The sequence below is a fragment of the Castor canadensis genome, chromosome 16 (genome assembly GCF_047511655.1).
Source record: "Castor canadensis chromosome 16, mCasCan1.hap1v2, whole genome shotgun sequence".
NCBI classification, from domain to species: Eukaryota; Metazoa; Chordata; class Mammalia; order Rodentia; family Castoridae; genus Castor; species Castor canadensis.
Window position 1 is genome coordinate 55,422,113 of NC_133401.1, and position 24,140 is coordinate 55,446,252.

Below are 24,140 nucleotides of genomic sequence, written 5' to 3' on the forward strand. Positions count from 1 at the left end.
TAGATACATAGATAGATAGATAGATTTGGGAAGTTTTCTGCTATTATTTTGTTGATTATGATTCCTACACCTTGTCTTGCACCTCTTTTCTTTCTTCAATACCCATAATTTGCAGGTTTAGACTTTTGATGGAGTCACAGATTTCATTCATATTCTCTTCACAGCTCTTCAGTCTTTTCTCTAACTATTCTTGTATTGTTTCTTTAATATCTGTTTCAAATTCAAGCCATATATTTATTTATTTTACTTCTCTTTTTTCCCTTCTATTGAAATTTTAATTTGCTTATCCCTCTTTTGTTCCACTTACCTTTCTTTCCCCTTCCTTTCTTCCTTTTCTTATTTTTTCTTACTTGCCTATCCTTAATTTCCTTTCCTCCCACTCCTTTTTCCCCATTGTCCCTATCTCCTCCTTACTAACCATCCACCAAGTAGTCTATTAAGTCAACTTTACATATTACTCCCATATTTTCTATCCCTCTGCAACCATGACAATAGCACCCTCCTCTACAATGACTGAACTATACCTTTACATTACGGCCTTGTTACCCCATAGCCCCCACACCTTATATCTCTTCTCCCCCTCTCTCAATTACCTTCTCCCCACATCCTCCTCTATCCCCATCATTTTTATTACCTAAGTTATAATCTCTGTGCAAACAACCTTAATTTCCTCAATACCTGCTTTTTATAGATAATACTGCCAAGGGCTTTATATAAATGCAATGTAAATAATTGTTCCATCATTGAATCTGTGAATTTGTTATTGCTAAGTTATACCTCCAAGTCAACAAGCAGAAACATTACAACAATCAAACAACTAAGCTAGCTAGAACATAAAGATTAAAACAAGAGAAAGACAACAGGTGATTAAAACCCTCAAACAACTAATCAACAACACATGAACAAATCTCAAAATAGAAACACAGGGAACAAAAGAATGCAAGGGAATATAATTTCTCAAAAGGATAGCAATCACAAAATAGAGGATTCAATCAACAGTGAAGGAAATGAATCCTTACATGCTGAGGTCAGAGGAATGATAAGAATGTTCAAGGAGGTTAAAAAGGGACCCACAAAAACAAATCAATGAATTGCAAGAGAATACAGACAAGAAATTAAGAGGACACAGAAATAACCAAATGAACTCAAAGAAGATTTCAACAAACATTGGAACAAAACCAAGGAAATTTTTTAAAAAGTAAATAAAATGAATGCAGTACAAAATGTTCAAAAGGAGCTTAACAAAGATAAGGGAAAAAAGAATCAAACAGAAACCCTAGAAATAAGAGTTTCTTAAAGCTAATGAAAAATACAGTTGAAAATCACTCCAGCAGAGTGTAACAAGTGGCAGACAGAATTTCAGGGCTTGAACACAAAATAGATATTAAAGAAACAAAAGAAGAATTAGAGAAAAAAAACTATAAAAGGAATATGAATGACATGTGTGACTCCATCCAAACCTGCAAATCATGGGCATTGAAAATAAGTGCAAGCCAAGGTGTAGGAATCAAAATCAATAAAGTAATAGCAGAAAACTTTGCAAAGCTTGAGTAAGAGATGCCCATTCTTGTATAGGAAGTCTCTAGGACACCAGACAGATATGACCAAATAGAACCACAGCATTACCACAAAGAACAAGAAAAGAATACTAAAGACGTATGAGGAAAAAAAATCAAATAACATATAAAGGTAAACTCTCAAAATTACAGCAGAAACCTTAAAAGCAAGAAGGGCATGAAGGTAGGTATTTCAAGCAGCACTGAAAAAAAACTATTTCAATCCTAGGATACTGCATCCAGCAAAGCTATCATTCAAAACTGAAGGAGAAATAAAAACTTTCCATGATAAACAGAAATTAAAACAATACATCACCACAAAGTCATCACTCCAGAAGATACTCAAGGGCATCCTATACAAAGAAGATGAAAATAAACACAGCCATGAAAGAATGGAAAATATAAATCTCAAGAGAAGAGCAGATAGGTATTATACACCACATAGAATTAATTGCACACACACAAACCCTTACACAACAAAAACAACTAAATGGTAGGAATCACCAAATACATGTCAAAATTAACACTGGATGTTAGTTGCCTCAACTCTGCCATCCAAAGACACAGACTGGCAAACTGGATTAAAAAAGAAGACTCAACAATTTGTTGTTTAGAAGAACACACCTCACAGGCAGAAACAAGTATTGTCATAGAGTGAAAGAGTGGAAAAAGATTTATCAAGAAGATGGTACTCAAGGGTAACTATACTTATAGCAGATAAAGTAGATTTCAAACCAAAATTAGTCAGAAGAAGCTAAGAAGGTCACTTTATACTAATAAGAGGAGCAATACATCAAGAGGAAATAATTGTTAACTTGTATGTGTCCAGTGTGTCAACTTCACTAAACATACACTACAGGACTGAAAAACACAGGTAGACATCAACACAATGATAGTGGGAGATTTCAGTATTCTTCTTTCATCAGTAAGTACTTAATCCAGACAAAAAATCAGCAAAGAAACTTTAGAATGGAATGACACCATAGGTCAAATGGACTTGACAGATGTCTATAGAGTATTCCATCCTGCAACAGCACAATGTACATTCTTTTCAGTAGCCCATGGATCTTTCTCCAAAACAGACCATATTTTAGGTCACAAAGAAAATCTTAACAAGTATAAGAAAACTGAAATAACTCCTGTGTACTGTCTGACCATGAACTAAAACTAGAACTTCACAAGAAAAGACTCAGAAGAAAGTACTCCAACACCCAGAAGACTGAACATCAGGTGGCTCCATGGTCAGTGAGTCATTGAGAAAAAAAGAGGAAATCAAAACTGCCCTGGAATTTATTGAAAATGAGTACTCAACCTACCAGAACCTATGGGAAACAGCAAAGGCAGTGCTAAGGAGAAAGTTATGAATGTATATATTAAAAAAGAGAAAGAGCTCAAAAAAACAACCTAATGCTGCATCTCAAATTCCTAGAAAAACAAGAACCAGTTAAATCCAAAACTAGCAGAAGGAGAGAGATAATAAAAATAAGGGCTAAAATCAATGAAATAGAGACCTATAAAACCATACAAAGTATCAACAAAACAAAAGGTCTCATCAATAAATAAGACTGATAAACCCTTGGCAAATCTGACTAAAGCAAGGAGGGAAAAGACCCACACTAATAAAATTAGAAATGAAAAAGGGAAGAGCACAACAAACACCAAGGAAATTTAGGTAATCATTAGAGATTACATTGAAAATCTATATTCAAATAAATTGTAAAATCTAGAAGAAATGGACAAATTTTAAGACACATATAACCAACCAAAACTGAACCAAAAGGGTATAAATCACATAAATAGATCTATAACAATGAATGAAATTGAAACAGCAATAGTCTCCCAAAAAAGAAAAGTCCAGGACCTGATGGAATCTCTACTGAATTCTACCAGATTTTCAGAGAACTAATACCAACATTTCTCAATCTTGTCCATGAACCAGAAAGGGAAGCAACACTGCTAATATCATTCTATGAAGCCAGTATTAGACTCTTCCCAAAACCAGACAAGGACACAACAAAAAAAGAGGATTATAGGTCAATCTCTTCAATGAACACAGATGCATAGATCCTCAATAAAATACTGGCAAACAAAATTCAGCAACATATCAAAACAATCATACAGCATGATCAAGTCAGTTTCATCCCAAGGATGCAAGGATGGTTCAACATATGCAAATCATGAAATGTAATACAGGATATTAACAAAAGCAAGACAAAAAACACATGATTATCTCAATAGATGTAGAAAAATCCTTTGACAAAATTCAACATCCTTTCATGATAAAATATCTAATGAAGCTAGGAATATAAGGACTATACCTCAGCATAATAAAGTCTGCATGTAACAAGTCTATACCCAAAATCACACTAATTGGGGAAAACCTAAAACCATTTCCTCTAAAGTCAGGAATGAGACAAGGGTGTCCACTCTCTCCACTCTCAGTAGATGTAGTCTTGGAATTCCTTGCTAGAGTAATAAGAGAGGAAGAAGAAAGAAAAGGAATTCAAATAGGAAAGAAAGAAGTAAAAGTATTGCTACTTGCAGATGACGTGATAGTATGCTTAAAAGACCTAAAAAAACTCCACCAAAAATTAATAGTTAATATAAACACCTTCAGCAAAATAACACGTTACAAAATCAATTTACAAAAATCAGTAGCCTTTCTATGTGCCAACACAGAACAGACTGAGAAAGAATGTAGGAAAACAACTCCATTTACAAAGCCTCAAAAACTAAAATAGCTAGAAATGAAGTAAACAAAAGAAGTAAAAGACCTTTGCAATAAAAACTATAAACCATTGAAGAAACTAATCAAAGATGGCCATAAAAGATGCAATCCATGATATTATAAAAATGACTAAATTACCAAAAAAATCCTATAAGTTCAATTCAATCCCCATAAAAATTCCAATGACATTCATCACAGAGATTGAAAACTCCACCCTAAAGTTCATTTGGATGCACACAAGGCTGCAAATAACTAAGTCTATACTGAGCAAAAAGATCAACACCGAACGCATCACAATACCCAACTTCAAACTATATTACAGTTTATAGCAATGACAACAGCATGTTACTCACACAAAAACACACATGAAGACCAATAAAGCAGAATAGAAGATCCAGATATGAATCCACACAGCTATACCTACCTGAGTTTTTACAAAGCCACCCAAAATGTACAATGGAGAAACAGCAGTCTCTTCAACAAATGTTGCTAGAAAAGTGGATTATCTCCATGCAGAAAACTGAAACGGGATTCATGTCTTTCATCCTGCTCAAATATCAACTCACAGTGGTTTAAGGACCATAATATAAAACCTGAACATTTGAAATTAGTGCAGGAAAGATTAGAGAACACACTGGAACTTATAGGTGTAGGCAATGACTTACTAACTAAAACTCAAATGACTCAGCAACCAAGAGAAGGATTGACAAATGGGACTACATGAAACTAAAAAGTTTTTGCACAGTAAAAGAAATGGTCAACAGATTGAAGAGGCAGCCCATAGGATTGGAGAAAATATTTGCCAGCTACACATCTGAGAAGGGATTAATATCAGAATATACAGGGGAGATCAAAACACTAAACTTCCCAAAAATCAATGACCCAATGAAGAAATGGGCAAATGAACTGAACAGAGATTTTTCAATGGCCAATGGCCAAAAAAACACATGAAGAAATGCTCACCACCCCTGGCCATAAAAGAAATGCAAATCAATACCACATTAAGAGTCTACCTCAATCCAGCTGTCAGTGTCAAGAACACAACAAAGCCTGGCAAAGATGTGGGGAGAAAGGAATCTCATACGCTGTTGGTGGGAATGTAAATTAATAAAATCACTATGGAAAATATTATGGTGGCACCTCAAAAAATAAAAATAGAAGTGACATATGACCCAGCAAAACTACTACTAGGGATATACATGAAGGAATGCAAGTCTGGTTACAATAAAAATACCTGCCCAGCCATGTTTTTTGCTGCATATTCACAATAGCTAAGCTATGGAAATAGCCAGAATGCCCCACAATTTATGAACTGATTAAGAAAATGTGGCATGTATATACAAGGGAATTGTATTCAGCCAAAAAGAAAAATGAAATGTTGTCATTTTCAGGTACATTGATGGAACTGGAGAATATTATCTTAAAGGAATTTAGATAGGTTCAGAAAGCCAAAGGTCACATGTTTTCACTTATATGTGGAATATAGGCCCAATCTAAATGCAAGCAATATTATGAAAAACAGGTCATGCTAAGGAGAAGTCACTAATGGGATAGAGAGGTAAAAGATGGAAGTAAAGAAGGTGAATGTTGTTGTTTATGTACTTTCTACAATAGAAATTTTAGACATGTTGAAATCACTGTAAGAAGGGACAAAGGTAGAAAGGAGAAAAATGGAGGAGATGAAATATATATGGAATGGGTGCAAGAGAGTGAATATGGAGAAATTTTTATGTACTCATATATGAAAATGGAAAAATGAGACCTGTTGAAACTATTCTAGGAATAGGGAAGAAGGATAAAGGAGAATGTTGGAGTGGGTCAATTTAAGTGTGATATATTGTGAGAGCTTTTGTAAATGTTACAATGTACCACCAGTACAAAAATATGATAATAATAATAATAACCACCCCCAAAAAGACACAGAATAAATAAATGGATTTAAAAAATCAGACCCAATGATTTCCTGTGCATATGAAACTTACTTCCCTTTTATTGTCATATATCAACCAAAAAATTAAGGGAAAGAAAAATATTCCATACAAATAGAAACTAAAAGGAACATTGATAGTGATACTTATATTAGGCAGAATAGACCTGAAATCAAATGTTATAGAAATCATAAAGGGTTTAATTCATCAAGAAGATAAAGCACTTATAAATATACATGCACCCACAAGTGGTGCATATAAATATATAATGAAAGTATTAAAGACTGTATAAGGAAAGACAGAAGCACTACAATAGTAGTAGGTAACTTTGATATGCCATTTCGACAATGGAGAGATTAACTAGAGAGAAAATTAATAAGGAAACTTTTGACTTGAACAACACTCTAGACCTAACAGACCTAAGACACCTTAGGATGTTCTGTATACAGACAGCATTCCTTCAAAAAAAAAAAAAAACAGGATATGAATTCTTTCCAAGCATACACAGAACATTTTCTAGAACAGATTACATGTTAGGGTGCAAGGCAAGCCTTAGCAAATTCAAGAGGATTGAATTCATATCAATTATTATGGCCTTATCTGGCCACAATAGTATGATACTAGAAATCAATAATGAGAAATTTCAGAAAATTCAACAACACACAGAAGTTTAACAGCCTGATTCTGAACACCAATGAGTCAGTGAAGAAAGAGGGGAATTAAAAAATATCTTGAGACACACAAAAATGGAAACATAATATACCAAAAACTTAAAAATGTAGCAAAAATGGTTTAGAGGAAAGTTTACAGCATTTACTATGCCCACATCAAGAAAGATTATAAACAAACAATTTATAGTCATGCTTTACAGAAATAGTTAAAGAATAACAAAATAATCCCAGTTTAAGAGAAGAAAACAAGAATAAGATTAAAAATCAATAAGAGACCAGAAAAATTAAAATATCAGTGAAATTAGAGCTGGGTTTTTGGAAAGATACACAAAGTTAACGTTTTTTTTAGTTAGACTAACAATGGGAGAAAGACTAAAATATAATGAGCAATGAAAGAGTAGACACTTTAATTGACAATACAGAAATACAAAGAACCTTAAGAGACAATTGTGAACAATTTTATGCCAATAGTTTGATTACCTGAAACAAAAGTGTCAATTACTAGATGAAACACAACAAGACTAAGTCACTTAAAAAAAAAAAAGGATTTTAAGCAGACCAAGAGAAAAAATTTAAGCATAATAAAGTCTTCTATTAAAGAAGACTCCAGTACCTGATGGTTTTATTGATAAATTTTATCAAACATTTAAAGAGGAAATAATACCAATTCTGTACAAAATATTCCCAAAAACTCAAAAAAAGAGGTAATATTTCCAATATAAGTCTCATATTATCACATTAATGCCAGACAAGTTCATCACAAGAAAAATAAAAAACCAAACCAAAACCAGAAAGGGTCAATATCCATAATGATTCCTTATCAAAACACTAGCAAATCAAATTCAGCAACACAGTAAAGGGTAATTTAACAAAATCAAATGTGGTTTATTCCTAGAATGCAAATAATGTTCAAAGTACAGAAATAGATATGTGTGATATATCACGTTAACAAAATGGAGAAAAAATCATATGGTCATCTCATTAGATGCAGAAAAGGCATTTGACAAAAGTATAACATTCTTTCATGTTTAAAGAGAAAACCTCTTGACAAACTATGTATAGAAGGAATTCTCCTCAATATAATAAAGTCCATGCACGACAAACTGACATTTAATATCATACTCAATTGGGATAAGAAGAAAGTTTTGCCTCTAAGCCCTGGAATAAACAAGGATGCCCAGTCTCACAAATTCTAGTCATTAAAGCACTGCAGGTCCTGGCCAGAACAATTAGAGAAGAGTAGCAAGAGACACACCAGCTAGGAAAGGAAAAATGAACTGTCCCTGTTTCAGATGACACGATCTTATATAGAATGAGCACTAAATATTCCATGCAAAGATATTAGAACTTATAAAACATTCAATAATTTTACAGGGTACAAAACCAACATACAAAAGTTAGAAATATTCTCTACATTAACATTTTGCGAATGGGATTGCTGGATTGTGTGGAGGTCATATTTTTAGTTTTTTGAGAAACTCCACTATTGTTTTCAGTATGGTTGTACAATTTTACATTCCTCCCAACAGTGCACAGGAGTTCCCCTTTCTCCATCTTCTCACCTACATTTCTTGGTTTTTGTCTTTTGGACAAAATCATTCTAACAATGTGAGGTAATACTGTATTTTTAGTTTACATTTCCCTGATTATGGTTGATATTGAGCATTTTTTCATATATCTGTTAGTCATTCATATTTCTTCTTTTGAGAAATATTGATGCAAGTGCCTTGATTATTTCTTAACTGGGTTGTAATTCTTTTCTTGCTGTTGAGTTGTTTCAGAGCCTTAATTTTTTTATATTAACTACTTATCAAAAGTGTGACTTGGAAATATTTTCTCCCAGTCTTCACTCTGTAATTGTTTCTTTTCATGTGTTAAAGCCTTTTATTTTTATGTCGTTCTATTTATCTGTCTTGGATTTTGTTGCCTGTGCTTGTAGGTCAAATCTAAAAATTCATTGCCCAGACCAATTTCAAATAGTTTCATTCTCATGTTTTCTTCTCAAAAACTTGTGATTTCTGTGTCATGTTGGAGACTTTAAACGATTTTGAATTGATTTTTGTGTGAGGTATGATAGCTGTCTAGTTTTACTCTTTCACACATAGATACCCAGTTTCCCAACACAAGTTGCTGAAGACAGTGTCCTCTGCCCCTTGTTTATTCTTCGCACCTTTGTCAAAGATAAAGTGACTTGTAGATGCTCAGGTGCTTTTCTGGCTCTCTAGTCTGCATTATTATTCTGTGCTATCATTCTATTTCAATGACTATTCATTTTTGAAGAACTCTCACCAGAAAATGTTCTGACCAGAAGAGACTAGGTTGTAGTCTCATCCAAAGTACTGAGAGGGGAAAACTAAACTAAACTAAACACCATATTAACCAATAATCAAAAAAGCTGTCCTTCAAAATGAAGGAGAGATGAAGATTGTCTCAAACAAAACCTGAGGAAATTCATTACTACTGTACCTGCCTTACATGAAAGGCTAAGTGAAAAAAGAATGTTTATTTATAAAAAGTATAAAATTCACTGGCCAAAGAAAATATGTGGCAAATTCAAAATAATACACAGATATTGAGTATAGTAGAAAGTGAAAGGACAAAATTGTACACAATGTTGTGGAGGAGTAAGAGTGTAGAGGTTTAATGCCATCAAAATTAAGTTATTGGTTTAAAATATCCTGTTACAGCTGTGGCATATTTTGTGTTGCTTTTATAATAACTACATGCAAAAATATCTAGTTTATAAAAAAATAGAAAGACAAAGGAATTAAAGCATATCAATACAGAAATTCAGCAAATCACAAAAGGAGTAGCAAAAGAGGACAAAAGAACAGACTATAAAACAACAAAAAATAGTAAAATGGCAGGAGGCCTAAATTCTTATAATTACCTTGAAAGTAAATGGTTTAAGTTCTTCAATCAAAAGACACAGGGTGACTTACAAGGTACAACTCTATGCTGTCTATAAGAAACTCAATTTACCAATCAGAATACATGTAGACTGCATGAGGATGGAAAAACAAGATATCTCATGAAAATGGAAACTTAAAAAGAACAAGGGCAGCTATTCTTATGTTAGACAAAATAGATTTTATGTAAAAAACTATAAAACAAGGCAAAAATGGTTATGTAATGATAAAGGAGCTGATTCATCACAAGGATATAGGATTTGCAAGTATGTATTAATCTATCATAAGAACATCTAACTAGGTGAAGGAATTATTAATGCATTAGAAAGAGAAATAATAGCAATATAATAATACTTAGGGGATATCGATACCTCACTTCCAACAATGAATAGATAATCCAAATAGAAAATCAATAAGGAAACACTGAACTTGAGCTACAATCTTGAGAAAAAGCAGACCTCACAGAACATTCCGTCCCACGACCGCAAAGCACATACTCTTCTGAAGGACACTCAATATTCCCCAGGATACATTACATGGTTAGTCACAAGGTTAACCTTAAAATTTTAAGATTTTGGAATGAAGGCATAGCTAAAGAGGTAGAGAGCCTGTCTAAAAAGAAAAGCAGTTCAACCCCCAGTACCACCAAAAAGAAATTAAGAAGATTGAAATAACATATTTTCTAACCATGTTAGCATAAAACTAGAAATCAGTAACAGTAGAAAACTTGGAAAATTTACAGCATCTGTAAGTTAAACAACATGCTCCTGAAAAAATACTTGGTCAAAGAAGAAATCAAGGTAGGCACAGTGTCTTTAGCTGCTAGCTACACAGAAAGTGGAGATCAGGAGGATCATGGTTCAAGGCTAGTCTGGGCAAAATGTTTGGGAGAACCCATCTCAAGCAATGGCTGAGTGTGGTGGCACATGCCTGTCACTGCAGCTACTTCAGGAAGCACAAATTGATCTAAACTCACACCCTGTCTGAAAAATAACCAACCTAAAGGGCTGGTGATACAACACAAGTGGTAGAATGCCTGCTTAGCAAGCACAAGCCCTGCGTTCAACCCCCAGAACTGTCAAAAAATAAATAAATCTATCAACAGGAAAAATTCGTACATATGTGTGTAGAAATATATCTTGAAACAAATGAAAAACAGCATAGCAGTTATAAAATGAAACTTTGTAGTTGTAAATACTTATACATTAAAAGAAAAGAGATCTCAAATAAACAAGCTAATCTTTAATTGATGGAAACTAAAAAAAAAAAAAAGAATAAACTAAGCCCAAAGGCTTAGATTAAGAAAGGAAATAACAAAAATCAGAACAGAAATAAATAAATTAGAAGTAGCAAATGATAGAAGACATATTTTTTTTGGTTGGGACTGGGATTTGAACTCAGGGTGTGCACTTGTTAGGCAGATGCCTTACCACTTCAGCCACACCCCTAGCTCATTTTTGCTTTAATCATTGTTTGGACAGGGTCTCATATTTTTGCCAGGCCAGACTTCAGACCACAATCCTCCTACCTATACCTCCAGTGTAGCTGGGATTACAGAATTGTACCATAAAGCCCAACTTATTTGTTGAGATGGAAAGATGAGAGTCTCACTAACATTTTGCACAGCATGGACTTGAACTGCAATCCTTCTAATAGCTTCCTCCTGAGTAACTGGGATTGTAAGTGTGGAGTCACCATGCTTTGTGGTATTTTTTTAAGGTAAACAACATTGATAAACTTTTAACTAGACAAAAGAAGGGAAAAGATTCAAATACATAAAATCAAAAATGAGAGAGGAGACATCACAGCTAACACCACAGAAATGAACAAAACCCTAAGAGACTATCATTAACAATTAAATGCTAACACTTTGAGTGACCTGAAGAAGGGAAATCAGTATTTTGAAAAGATATCTGCCCTCCCATGTTCATGAAGCATTATTCACAATAGTCAAGGGATGGAATCAGCTAAGTGTCAACAATGAATATATAGATGAAGACAGTGTGATATCTATACTGGTATACTATTTAACTTTGAGAAGGGAAGTAAATCTGGCTAGGTGCCATGGCACATGCTTGCAATCACAACTGCTCAGGAGGTGGAAATCAAGAAGAGTAGGGTCCAAGATTGGTCTGGGAAAAAAGTGCTATACCTTATGTGAAAAAGAAGTAAAAAGATGGAAGTGTAGCTCAAGTGTACAGAGACTGCCTAGCAAGCCTGAGGCCCTGAGCTCAAACCCTCGTACCACAAAAAAAAAAAAAAAGAGAAATCATATCATTTGTAATAACATGGATGAAACTCTAGAACACTAGTCTAAGTGAAATAATCAATGCACGTAAGAGCAAATATTGTACATTCTGAATTATATCTGGAATCTGAAATAGCTAAACTCCTGAGAACAGAATGTAGAATTATCAACAGAGGGGAGAAAAGGGGTGTTGATCTATAGATATGAAGTGTCAGAGAGAAGGAAGTCCTGAGATCTATTATATAGAATGGGGAATATAGTTTGTGTGCCAAGCACCTGAAAGAGATTTTAAATGTTTTCACCACAAAAAAATAGGTATGTCAAGTGATGGATATGTTAATCCATCATTTACAATAACGTGTGTATATGTATATGCACACACACATATTTTTATATACATGCACATATATGCTCTTCAACTTATGAGACTGCATCCTAATAAAACCATTTTGAGTTGAAAATATTGTAAGTAAAATGTACATTTAATACTTATTAATCTACTGAAGGTCCCAGTTCAACAACCCAGCACAAAAGAGTGCCAACATTTGCTATTATGGTCACGTGGTCGATGGGTGGCTGCCACCTGCAGTCAGGGCCCAGGGTCACAGGAGTATGGTAGGGCTTGTCAGTAGCCCAGAAAATATCCAAAATTCAAAGTGCAGTTTCTACCAGGTATACTGCTCTTGCACCATTGTAATGCCAAAAAGTTATAAGTTGAGCATTGAGAGCTGGGGACTGTTACTTTTCTTATCAATGTGACAAAATACCTGACACAAACAACTTGAAAGGACAGATTTGTTTTGGCTCATGGATTCAGGGGTGTCAGGGCATCATGGTAGGTAGGGTGTTGGCAGAACAGAGAAGCTCATATCATCATGGGAAAGCGGCAGATAAAAGGGGAGTACAGGAAGGGGTCAGGAAAATATATGAACAAGTAGGACTCATTCTCAGTAACTCACATCCTCCAACCAAGACCCACTTCCTACCTTCACCACACCCCAGCAATGTCACCATATTATGAATCCATCAAGGTATAATCTATTCAAATAAGTCAGAGCTCTCATAAGCTAATCATTTCTGCAAATACCACCAAAGATACCACCAGAGGTGTGCTTTACTAATCTCCTAGGTGTTTCTCAACCCAGTCAAGTTGACAATTAAGATTTACCATCACAGACATCATTTGTACGTATAGTGAAATATTGTTCTGCCTTTTAAAAAAGGAACATTTTTCAATATGCAACAATACAAATCAATCTTGAAGTCATAAAATGACAAATACTGCATGGTTCCACTTATATATAGTGAAGAATCTAAAATAGTCAAATCATTATAAAGAAAAAGGGGGTAGTAGGTAGGTAGTAATCCATGGGCATGAAGTTTTAGTCAAGCAAGATGAATAAGTTCTAGATTTCTGCTGTATAAGATTTTCTATACTATTAATAATACTGCACTGTACACCTAAAATTTGTTGAAGGTAAAACTCATGTTATGTTCTTGCCACAATTTTTAAAGCTCTAATGAATTGCTAATTTTACCAAAAAAGCTAGAAAAAGGTGAATTATGCACTGAAAGGGGAATGGTATATCCATACCATCAAATACCATGATAAATGGACAGAAAAGAAATATCAATACATATAACAAAATGATGATTGTCAAGATGATGCTGAATGGTGATGACAGATTATAAAATAATATATATATTATTATAGATATATATATAGTGGATAATTTCATTGACACACAATTCTAGAAAATTAAAATTTATCTATAATGACAGAAAGCAGTTCAAAAATGACCTAGGGTTGAGAAATGGAGAGGAAAAGAGGAGAGATTACAAAGTTGCATGGGGAAGTGTCTGAAAGTAAAAGTTTCACATAGGTCAAAACTCAGATGTTATTTCATGTCAATTGTGTGTCAATTCTACCTCAGTAAAGGTATATTGCAGGTAGGAAATTATTTGAAATAGTGCAATTATAATGTTTCCTACAGCAAAGATAACACCCAAGAAACAGCAAAAAGCATACTTATACACAGATGCAAATCTCGATGTGAGGATTAAAAGTAAAAGCCAGATATGAAGTCAACAGAGGAAATCAGTAATGCTTCAATTTTCCTCTCTCTAAATCCAACTGCATCAAGTCACCCAGAATTTTCTGTTCTTAGTAATCAGTTCCTTTGTAAGCAGCTACATAGAGTACCATCTACTTTATATATACAAATGCTCAGTTTATAGATAATTAAATTACTTATAAGGCAAATTCTACCTCCTTCCAAAAACTGATTCTCTGTAAAGATAAATTAAATTTATAAGTCTCTATCTAGGCAATTAAGAAAAAGAGAGTGAAGAAATAAATAATGTCAGAAATGAAATAGGTAACATCTCTGTAGAGCCCACAGGCATTAACAGGGATAATAAAGGGATGCTTTGAATAGGTTCATTGGTGAATTCTACCAAAGCATTTAAGGAAAAAATTATATCAATTGTATAAGTCTCAGAAGACAAATGCACTGTCTTCTGACAGATATTAAGACTATGAGGTCTAATATTAAAACCACAAAAAAGACACTATAAAATATTCTCAAGAACATAAATGCAATAACAAGTGTCCTTATTCATTTGGCCCATCTAGGTAGTCCAAGCTCATCCCCTTATCTCAGTCACCCCTAACTGACCAATCTCTTGTGGCATGGTAGTTAACATAGTCAAATTTTCCATGGATGAGAACCTTGACATGGGTTCGTGGTGATTATTCTCCAGACCAGCTATGCTAAGGGGCATAATTGGGGTTGATGACATAGTGATATAGTTCCAATTAATGGTGGAAATCACAAAAAGCAACTTAAATTTTCTGCTCAAATCAGCAAATATCCATATGTACTTCCATATTTGGTATTATCCCATCAGATGCTTGTGTAATTCCTTTCCAGCTTAATTCTCCCAGTCCCATTACCTTGAGAACCAACATCCCATGACAAGAGGCAAAGGTATTGATAGCAACACTAAGAGAAGCAAACCTTCAAACTCTCCAAGTCTGAGGAGTTCACTTTGTCATGTGAATGTCCCTGGGATCCTAGCATGATACATATTAGATCAACTAGATCTGGTTCAATCAATTCCATTCAGATAAAAAAAATTACTGGACTGTACTAAGAGTCAGTGACATACATTCCAAATCCAGAGTTAAATTTTGTCACTCTCCTTCATTAACTGGACAAGTCACAGAGGTGTTCTGGGCCTCATTGTCATCAAATGTAAAATGAGGTGAAAAACCTCTCCATTTCCTCACTCCCATCCTCACAAGACTGGTGAACAGGCAGAAGTAAATTGTCAACAAAAGTGCTTTGTAAGTTGTTGTACAGGTCACAGCTAGGTGAGAAATCAGTGCAATAATTACGTTAGAGAATGTCCAAGGTACTGTAGGAAATAAAAAGATTCATAAAGCAAAGTTTCACTTCTAAGGGATCTGCAATTTGTTACAGATTAAGTCCTGGAAACAAATTAACTTATTCATGCCCACCTGAGAGCAAGGTTTTTGTTTGTTTATTTGTTTTAATTCTAATGTAAAAGGCAACAGGATCACAGAATACCATTAAATCAAGGGAGGACTTGAGGCTTTTTGTAACACTGGGGACATTTTAACCATGTCTCAGCCTACTCTATCTCCTTCTTAAACTTCAATAACAATAGCAAGATTTAAGGATGAATTATATTTAGGGGTGAGTATTTCTCCATTTCTGACATTCATTTCTTGGGATGGAAGCTCAGTGCTTGAAAAGCGACAGGAGTGATCCATCTCTACCCCTTTATTCACTTTGTCCCTGGAATAGTTAAGAGGTCTTTCTGACTGATTATCTTGGCTAGGGTAATTAACACCATTCCATGTTGCTCTTCCTTAACTTTCCTGGGGACCACCAATTCTCTGCTTTTCCACATTCTCTCTCTGTGTTAAACGAAATATCTGAGATAAACAACTAAAATGAAGGAGAGATTTATTTTAGTTTACAGTTACAGAGGTGTCAGTCTGTGGTGGAGTAAAGTTACCTCATGGCAGGCAGGAAGCAGAGAGCAAAAGGAAAGGGGCTAGAGGCAAGGGACCCTTCAAAGGTACACCCCACAGTGGCTACCTCATCTAACTAGGCTCTGTCTTCTAGTTTCTGCCACCTCCCAATAATGTCATCAAATTATGAATCTATCAATGGCTTAATTCATTGATTAGGTTAAAGCCTTCATGATCTAATCCCTCCCCTAAAACCCCACTTCTGAACATTACTTTAGAGACCATACCTTCAAACACGAGCCTTCAGGGGACATTTCATATCCAAACCACAACACTATGGTACATTGCCATGGCTAGAGTTTAGTTTTGAGCTTGCTTATTAGCACTCTCATTTGGTGATCAAATCTAAAGCTACATTCTGCAATGTATGTCTATAAGTAAATAAGGTCATACTTTGGCTTCTAATTTTTCTTTTATTTCTCAACTTTTTCTAAATAATGTAGGAAAGTTACCCCAGGGATCTTCATGAACAGTAACGAACTATGCTAAATACTTTCATGTGATCTCCATAACTACTCCTGAAATCATTATTATGCCCACATGATTGAAGATATTGAAGTAATTCATAAAATTTCCTAAGGTCTCCCAGCTGCCAAGTGGCAGTTAGGCGTTGTCAGAGACTGAGTGTTTTTGTTTTGTCCACCCCCCTTAAAGTCATATATTAAGTCTCTAAACATGAATGTGATGGTATTGGGAGACTGGGCCTTTGCAAGGTAATTAGGCTTAGATGATGTCATGGCAACCTATTCTTGATGGGATTAGTGCCCTTATAATTTGAGATAGATCTCCTCCCCCTTTTTCTCTCCCTCCAACATGAGAAGAAGGAAGCAATTTACAAACTAGAAAATGGTTAGTACCTTGATCTTGGCTACAGAACTATGAGAAATAAATACCTGTTATTTATAAGCCACTCAGTCTCTGGTATTTTATTACAGCAATCAGAGCATACTATACAGGAGTGGAAACCAGATCTCTCTAAATCTGAAGCTGCATACTTAATTGTGTTGCCTAGGCATAGAGAGGTTATTCATGAAGATAATTCTATAGTTTCTACCAGGCATAACTAGGACCCTCGCAGAAACAAAGCACTCTCCAGCATTGAGGAATTACCTTTTCTTTTTTGTCTCTTTCCATTATGATATTTGAATACTCATTTTGTATTGTATAATAGAAACAACAGTAATCCTGAAGCTGCTTTTGGCATCTGGCTGCTGCAGGCAGCACATGGAATGATAGATGTTCAGATACTTGGGGGACTTGATGAAGGGGATCAGGATCATCTGATTACTTTTGTAGAATACTAGGACTAAGACTACACTCATGCAGGTTTTAGGAACTATATATTGAATATTGTAACTGTAATTATGGTTCAGTAAAACTCTCTATTTTTGGAAGTACAGAGGTTTGAACTCAGGGTTGTACTCTTATTAAACAAGTACTCTACCACTTGAGTTACATCCCTAGCCCTTTTTTGGCTTTAGTTATTTTTCAGCTAGAGTCTCACATGTTTTCCTGGGATTCTCCTACATACACTTCCTACATATCTGGGATTCCTTCCTTCCTTCTTTCCACTGGTGCTATGGTTTGAACCCAGGTCATGCTAGACTAGACAAGCACTCTTCCACTGAGCTACATCCCCAGTCTTCAGTACCAACTCTTCACCATATGTTTTGGCCAAAGATCCTTATTTCTTTTGAGCTCCCTTCCTCACAAGTTCTTGCCCCACTGGTCCCATTTATCTCTGGGATTGAAGAAGTGACCCAGCAGATGTGCCCAGAAGAGCAGCCCAGGCTTGGCTTTACTGACTAAGCACTCTGAAACCTCCATTCAGTTTCAGAAAATGTGTTATGTGCAAGTAGCAGGTTTCTTGGTAACACAGGAACTTCTAGAGGCACTCAAAGAGAATTTTTATGGAACATGTGCAGGATTGCAGAACAGCTTATATTCTTTTCACAACAATTCATAAAGTCACAATCCTCATTTCATTCATAATGAAGCCTAAAATTAGGCTCTGATACTGCAGATGGGCTCTATGTCATGACTGAAGCTTCTTGAAGTCAGCAGAAAATTAAATACAGAATTAATTAGGGAGCAATAATAGTCCACCAGAAAAGTTAATGTTAAAGCTAAATAGTGTGTTGATTTATTTAATTTTATCATCTTTGCTTAAAAAACCAAACAGGAAAAATTACACCCATGATGAAGACAAATTAACACTTAACCATAGCAAAATGACACAAGGCACATTTTAAATGAGATTCAAATTGGTCTTTAATTTAAACAAGAAGAAAATTTGTTACAAAAAAATATAGCCTGCACACTTTGATTTTATATCTCTTAAAGACTAAGCCCTTAACTTTTGGTAATCTGAAGCTATGTCATTTATATTATCTTACATATTTCATGACATTGTCATCTGACTACACTGTTGAACTGAGTCTACAGCCTTTATTCTAGACAGGACATCAGATACATACAGATGGGACTTGTCATTGCCTCAGGGCTGACAAATTCCAGCATCAGAGTAGACCATCATGATGGTTGCTTTCTTCTCAGCACCTGACTCTGAGCTTGGCCACATCACCTCCCTGCCCTATAGAACATGGCCATGTACCTGTCTCTGAGCCAGGCTTTAGAGATGCCCTGACATTTTGGTTCAGTCCCATGAGAACAGCAGGTCCTGGCTGTGGATGCTCCTTCAGGCTGAGCCCTAAATGACAAGACACATAGAATCTGGTAACAGATCCAGCCTCATAATTAACAGGACACAGTGAAAAACTCAAAACCTAGGGCTGCTTGTGTAAAGGGTAAGAATTTGGAGTGCAAAGAACACTTAAACAAATGCAGGATGCTTCTCAGCACAGGGCTGTATGTGGCCATGTAGGTCACTCATCTATGAAGGCAACCCTGAGTTGAAGAGCTCCAGCTCAGAGGCAGACCTCATGTGATAGAAGCAAAAAATAAATGTTTGCTGGTACAACCACTGATGTTTTGGAGTTACCTTCTATAGCAGATACAGATTAATACATCAGAGAACTAAAAAGACTGATCAGCTGTAAGAGTGTTTCTTTTCATGGCAAATGGGAGAGCCAATTCCCCACCAAGACTGGCAGTGCCAACTTGGGACCTGTCAGCTGTAGCCCTTTGAGCATTTGCTGCCTACCAGTATGCCTCCAGGGTTGCTAATCTCTGTTCTTCATCACTATGTGGAAATCCACAGTTTATGAGAACTACCCACATTTTTAAATATGGGTAATTAATTTTTTTAGATGTTATATAGAGAAAACAAAATATATCTTCTGTCTGGGTCTTGCTTAGCATTAAGCATGTGATTTCACTCAGGTATTTTTGTTGGTGTAAGCCTAAGCCATTTATGAATCAAAAGACAAATTATGGTTCATAAACTGGGAGTTAAAGTGGCTGCTACATTGCATTCTCCCAGTGTACAAGGGGGTTCTTCAAAGCCAGAGCTTACTCTTTAAGCTGTATCTTCTTATCATAGGGTAAGATGATAGAATGCTCATCTAAAATGCCTTTCAGGTAATCAGACTTGCCCCTAAATCCTGAAGACAAAGGGGACTCATGAAGTTTAAGAAAATCTGAGAGAACATGATAAAAGTAGTCCTTCAAATCAGAGTAAAGCCAAAGAACTCTCTCTCTCTCCTTCTATCAATCTCTCCTTCCTCCCCTCCATACCCATATACACACACAGGTAGGCACATGCACACACTATATTTCAAAAAGGTTCATAAAAACTGGGCTTGAATTTCAACTTTATTACCTTTGATTCTTAATTTTGTGAGGGTCAAAGTTTTCTCATGAGAAAAATGTTGATGTTAGCAGAAGCTATCCTATAGAGTTGTGTAAAGAATGCCTGTAATACTCTTAGCACTTTGTCAGTAACACTGCCAAGTTTAACTATTACAAATATATTAATGACAGTGATCTCATCTGATTTTACTTACCATTGCATATCTAACTTCAGAACAGTGCTTATCATATAGTAGATATTTAATATTTCTTTAATAAAACTAGTGAATTTTGTGCAATAAGCAATTCTGCTCAATTAGAATTTACCAGGCATTGTGGGAAATGTAGAAATAGCTAAGTGAAAGCTGTTGTAAATATTATTTAACCTATTGAATACAGATTCAGTGCATTCAAATATTCTTGACTCTTCAATAACCCATTTCCTCATTGATTGCTAATAGAACTGTAGTTTTATTCATCAGGCAGATGGCAGTGTATTCAGAAAAGAGGGTCCCCTCCATCAGCCTTAGGGGATGCATTTTGATTGATTTAAACTCTAATTCCTTTAAACCATGGTAATAATTCCATTCTTTTTGTCAACAATTGGTTTGTGATGGTCATATGAATCAGTTCTAACTAATGGGATTACAGAGGCAATAGGCTACTTGTCTTTCCCTAACACAAGTGTTAACTTCCAGTCACTAAGGGTTCAGTTAAAAAAAAAATATATATATATATATATATTTATATAAAAAAAATATATATATAATATATATATATATATATATATATACACATATTGGAAGATGGTGACTGGGACACAGCCGCAGACCTCCTGAGCTCTGTGATCCCGGGACTTGGCTGAGGTGCGGCACCAGGGAGAGCCGAAACATCAGCACTCTGCAACCCCAGCTCATGGAAGGCCTCTCCACAAACCTCACCCCATAGGCCTCAGGAGCCACCACTCCACAGACTGTGGAATTTCTGATCCCCTGGCCCACTCCTCAGCCTTGCCAGGGCAGCATTCCTCAGGTCTGCTGGATCTCCCCCAAATTCCCACCCCTCAGACCCACACAATCTCCGCTGGGCTGAGGCCCTAAGGCATGATATCTGCTCCACCTGGCCACGCTCCTCAGCCTTGCCAGGCCAGCGATCCACAGGCATGCACAATCTCCATTGGGACTGAGCCCCTAAGGCCTGCCAAGCCAGAGATCCACAGGCACGCACATCTCTGCTGGGCCATGCCCCTCAGGCCTGCCAAGCTGGGGATCCACAGGCATGCACGATCTCCACTCCACTGGGCCCGTGACCTTGAGGCACATCAGGCCCACTCTCCAAAGGCGCGCTAGATTGCGTCAAAGACAGGCTTCCACCCCTAGACCCATGGGACCCCACCCACCTGCCACCAACCACAGGAGAGCTCCAAACCTGCCTAGAAGATACAGACAGGTCTAGATGCTAAAGGAGTAACAGCAGAACTACTAAGACTGAAATTCCACTGTTCCTGAACCAGTGATTTTTAAAATTTTTTTAATTAATTTATTTTTTTTGTTTGCCTTCCTTTAAAGGTTTGGCTGTCTGGTTTGCTCTTTGATCATCCACCATCTCTCCCTGCTGTTTTCCTTGGTACTCACTTTTTTTCTTTTTTCTTTTTTTTCTTCTACTTCTCTTTCTTTCTCTATATCCTCCTTCTTCCTTGATTTTGTTAGTTTCACTATTGTAACTCAGCAAACACTAAATTACACATAGTCCAGGGACAGAAACAGTACCAAGTGGAAGTATAGGGAGACATAAAAGGGATGGAAACCATTTTCCCCTCCCAAAATAAATTTGTACAGGCTTCAGAGGTAAATGAAGAAAACAGATACCCAGATCCAGACTCCAAAAAAACAAAGATAAACTATGCCAAGGAACCCAACGAAGACCACAAGAACACTCTGAAAGAAGAAATCCTGCAAGTAATCACTGAGAATTTCATAGAGATGTTTCTAGACATGGTCAACCAAAATGTACAAGAGGCACTCAAGAAATTCCAAGAGGTCAAAAATAAAGAATATGAGAAAACACAAAAACAAAAAAATGAAATCATAGGAGCCCTAAATAAAAATCAAAATGAAACAGAAAATACCATAGAGATATACATGAATTAAGGTTGAAAATTGACAACATTAAAGATGAAGTGACCCAGAACATGGAAAACCTCAGAAAAAGAATGAAGGAGAAATACAAAACAAAATGGAAGGCCACTCCAGCAGAACAGAAAAAACAGAAGACAGAATCTCAGAACCTGAAGATGAAATGGTAATTAAAGGAAAAAGTAAAGGACTATTAGTCAAACAACTCAAGACCTGTGAAAGGAATATGCAAGAACTCACTGACTCCATTAAAAGACCAAACCTACCCACAAAGTAGGAGAAAATGTTTGCTAGCTATACATCAGACAAAGGACTGATAATCAGAATATACAGGGAACTTAAGATACTAAACTCTTCCCAAAATCAATGAACAAATTAAGAAATGGATAGCTGAACTAAATAGAACTTTCTCAAAAGAAGAAATTCAAATGGCCAAAAACCACAGGAAAAAATGCTCACCATCTCTAGCCATAAAGGAAAGGCAAATCAAAACCACACCAAGATTCCACCTGACCCCTGTTAGAATAGCCATCATAAAAACACAACCACTAACATGTGTTGGTGAGGATGTGGGGAAAAAGGAACCCTCGTACACTGCTGGTAGGGATGCAAACTGGTGCAGCCACTCTGGAAAAAAACTTGGAAGCTTCTTAAAAATCTAAACATAGATCTGCCATATGATCCAACAATCGCACTCCTGGGGATATACCCAAAGGAATGTGACACGGTTACTCTAGAGGCACCTGCACACCCACGTTTATTGCAGCACTATGCACAATAGCCAAGTTACGGAAACAACCAAGATGCTTCACTACTGACAAATGGATCAAGAAAATGTGGTATTTATACGCAATGGAATTTTACTCAGCCATGAAGAAAAATGAAATCTTATCATTTGCAAGTAAATGAATGGAACTGGAGAGCATCATTTTGAGCAAGGTTATCCAGACTCAGAAGACTCAAAAGCGTATGTTCTCCCTCATATGCGGTCTTTAGATCTACGGCAAATACAGCAATGTTTTAGGACTTGGGTTACATGACAAGGGGAGAACATATAGGGGAGGTACAGGGTTAGATAGAAAACCCAAAACATGAAAGCATTTCATGTCCTCACTCCAGAGGAATTAATACAGAAACCTTAAAGTGACAGAGGTCAACATGAGAAGGGGATCAGTAACCAGTGTAAAGATCAGTTAGAGATGAATCAGCCTGGGCTGTAACACATTTGTACATGAAAGCAAAATTAGGAATCGCTCTGTATAACTGTCCTTATCTCAACTAGCAAAAATGCTATGTCTTTCTTATTATTGCTTATTTCTACTCTTCAATGGAACTGGAGAAAAGCACAGAACACTCTTAGGGGAGAGTGTGCAGATGGGGAGGGCAAGGGGGAGAAGTGACCAAAAGAATGTATGCACATGTGACTAAATGAATAATAAAAAAAACTTTATATTGCATTGCTATTGTATTGTAAAGGGACGTGTTTATGACTATGGCATCCACCTTGGCTCCATGAAGGAAGAACCAAGAGATTCACAGAAAAGAATATTCAGGCATAGAACTGTTGAGCACTTGAGTTAAGTAACGCTGGAACTCTATTATCTCAAAGCTTACATTAAAAGATATTATAAATGTTTTACTGTATATGTTCATTTAGTTAGTTATTCTGTTTCTTGGAAACTCAAGGCATCCTAATTGATATAATAATCACTTTCTTGCTAAAGCTCTGACTCTGAAGGATAGAGATAGGTACAGAGAGAAAATTGCATAAGGTAAAGGTGTCGTCACATGGGGATAAAGCAAAAATGCACAGGGACAGGTGTAATTATGTCTGGGTGTTTTGTTTGCCTTTGTCAGAGATGGGGTAGAGGGGGTCAAAAAGAGCATCAAGGAAACTTTGTGTCCAACATGGCTTTTGAAATAAAATCTGAATTATGTTTAAAATTGCAATAGACAAAGATGATATACTTTTTATAGACAGATGATACATTAAAAGCAAGATGTAGAGTCAACAAAATATAAGTGTTGTGTCATAAACTCTTGGATGGTGTAGATGGACTGGAGTTTCCCAAAAGTATGAAATACTTTATGAAGTGGAGCTCTAGAGATACACACTGAAAAAAGCATGGCCTCCTTTCCTGGATAAGAGATT